The sequence below is a fragment of the Chrysochloris asiatica genome, unplaced genomic scaffold (assembly GCF_000296735.1).
Source record: "Chrysochloris asiatica unplaced genomic scaffold, ChrAsi1.0 scaffold00051, whole genome shotgun sequence".
NCBI lineage: Eukaryota > Metazoa > Chordata > Mammalia > Afrosoricida > Chrysochloridae > Chrysochloris > Chrysochloris asiatica.
Window position 1 is genome coordinate 14,860,884 of NW_006408569.1, and position 3,365 is coordinate 14,864,248.

Here is a 3,365-nt window from a genome sequence, read left to right on the forward strand (position 1 = left end):
CACACACACACACACTCCTTCCTGAACCTGCTTGCACTGCTGTGGGGTTTTTTAAGAGAAGCCAAACCAGAAATAAACTCCTTTCCCTGGCTCTCCAAACATACATTTCTGTGTGATAAATATGCCTACAATCAAGTGTTAATCCTGGGATTGTATTTTTATATCATATTCACCTATTTGTTTTTTAATTGGCATTAGCTGACATGATTAATAAAAAAGGCAAGATAGATTCAGGAAAAATAAATAATAATTCAAGTAAAATAGGCTACACTGACCATCAATTGTTACCACAAGAATCTCCAAAAGATGTAAGCATCAAAGTCCATTGCATCTTCATTGACACTACCAAAATACGATATGGGTAGCTTTTCAAATAAATGGAGAAATCATGTACTATTCAATGAATTATGTGAGGCCATTTGGAAAAAGAAAATAGATTAGACTCCCACACTTTACACCAAACACACAAAAAATACCAGATGCTTTAAGAAACTACATTGAAAAAACAAAAAATCAACAAAATGAGGAAAACATTAAAAACATTTTTATAATCTTGGGTTGTTATTGTTCAGTGCCGTTGAATTGATTCCAATCCATAGCAATGTTATATGGGGTTTCCAAGGAGCGGCTGGTTAGCTTGAACCACCAACTTTGGGGTTCAAGCTGATTTTGCAGCCCAGCGCATGAACCATGAACCCACAGCACCACACCAGGACTCCATAATCTTGGGTAGAGGAGAGTATTCTTGTTTCAGATTCAAAATCCATAAGAGAATCTTACTATGCAAAAATTTTTAACTTCTGGATAGTAAAAAACTACACAGCAACACACAAGCTACCACAGACAAGTGCTGTTTCTAACCTGGCTAGATGGCTGTTATTGAGTTGGTTTTGACTCGTTGTTGTTGTTAGGTGCCATCGAGTCAGTACCGACTCATAGCGACTCTACGGATAACAGAACAAAACACAGTCTGGTCCTGGTCCAACCTCACAATCGTTGCTACATTTGTGCAAATCCATCTCATTGGGGGTCTTCCTCTTTTTCTCCGACCCTCCACCTTACCAAACAGGATAGCCTTCTCCATTGACTGGTCCCTCCTGACAATATGACCGAAGTATGATAAACAAAGTCTGGCCATCCTGACCTTCAAGGAGCATGCACTCTGGCTGTACTTCTTCCAACACAGTGCTTTCAATATTCTTCTCCAATACCATACCTCAAATGCATCAGTTCTTCCATGGTCTTCCTTATTCACTGTCCAACTTTCGCATGCATATGAGGTTATTGAAAGTACCATGGCTTGGTTAGGCACACCATAGTCCATAAAAGACAACTTTGTTCTTCAACACGTTAAAGAGGTCTTGTACAGCAGATTTGTCCAGTGTAATCCGTCATTTGATTTCTTCACTGCTGCTTCCATGAGTGTTGATGGTTGATCAAGTTGATGAAGTCTTTGACAACTTCAATCTTTTCTCTGTTTATCATGATGTTATTTATTGGTCCAGTGTTGAAGATTTTTGTTTCGTTACATTGAGATGCAATCCATACCAAAGACTGTGGTCTTTAATTTTCATCAATAAATATTTTAAGTCCTCTTGATTTTTGGTAAGCAAGATTGTATCGTCTGCATATCGCAGATTTTTAATGAGCCTTCCTCCAATCCTGAGGCAACGTTTTTGTTCATATACTCCAGCTTCTCTGATTGTTTGTTCAGCATACAGATGGAATAAGTCTGGTGAAAGAATACAACCCTGGTGCACACTTTTCCTAATTTTAAACCATTCTACTCATAGTGACTCTATATAGGATTTATGCTACTATAAATCTTTACAGAAGCAGAAAATCTCATCCTTCTCTCAAGGAATGCCTGGTGGATCCAAACTGCTAACCTTGTGGTTAGTAGAGCCATCAAGGCTCTTTCTTGGTTCTAGCCTCTATCACACATTTATCTACTTTATTTCTCTATGAGTGTGTCCATTCTGAACATTTCATATAAATGGAATCACACAATATGTGACTTTTTGTGTCTGACTATGTTCACTTAGCACAATGTTTTCAAGCTTCATCTAAGCAGTAGCATTATCAGTATTTGTTGTTGTTTGCTAAATGACCAAATAATATTCTGCTGCATGGATATACATTTTGTTTATCCATTCATCAGCTAATGAACATTTTAATTGTTTCCACTCTTGAGCTATTATGAAATAATGCTGTCATGAACATCCTTGTACAACTTTTTGTTGAAAATTGGACATTTTGAATATTATAATGTGACAACTCTGGATATCAGCATCTCCCTTCTCCTTCTGGTTTGTTGTTGTTGTTTGTTGTAGCCATTATTGTTTGTTTAGTGACTTTTCTAACCAATATTGTAAAGTCTGTATTCTTTGTCACGTGTGGTCACTGAATTCCATTTCATTTGCTTAGTGGGCAGTGTAGTGGTTACAAATCGGGCTGCGAGCCGCAAAGTCAGCAGTTCGAAACTACCAGCGGTTCCACGGGAGAAAGATGAGGCGGTCTGCTCCCGTAAAGATTTACAGCCTCGGAAACCCTGTACAGGGTCACTATGAGTCAGAACCGACTCCACGGCACATAACAACAACAGTGGGCAGTTAGTGAATCAACAGAGATTTCCTTAAATGCCTTGAACAACAAAAAAGAAGCACTCCTGGTATTTGCTAAGGGGTTCTGTTTGAATGCAGTATGCCTTCAACACTCAATTAGGAAGTTTACAACTCTGTCTGAACCTTCACTTCCTGCTTGAGCAGAATTTGGAGGTCAATGAGAGGTGACAGCTTATGGACTTCGCAGGTCTTTTCTGAGCAGCTGAACAGTTCTGGACACACATTTACTCCCCAAAGCATCTCATTCCTTAGCCTCTCCTACCAAGCTTTTCGGTTTTAAACTTTTATCCCTTACGGAATGAGGTGGCTCTAAAGCATAAGCATTGGATTTCTAAACACAAGGTCGGTAGTTTGAGATCACTGTTACCACAAAAATTTATAGCCTCAGAAACCTTGGAGGAGTTCTAACGGACTTAATTGCATTTAACAACAACAGCAATTATCTCTTAAGGTGTCCTGGTGATGCACTGGTTAAACAGCTGGTTGCTAACCAAAAGGTCAGTGTTTTGAACCCACTAGTCACTCGACATTTTGAGTTGCTGTGATTCTGAAAGTTATTCCACGGGTATTTAAAATACCAGCAGGGTCACCCATGGTGGACAGGTATCAGATGAGCTTCCAGACGAAGACAGACTAGGAAGAAAGAGTGACGAACTACTTCCGAATATTTAGTCACTGAAAACCTTATGAATAGCAGAGAAACACTGTCAGGTATAGTGCCGGAAAATGAGCCCCTCAGGT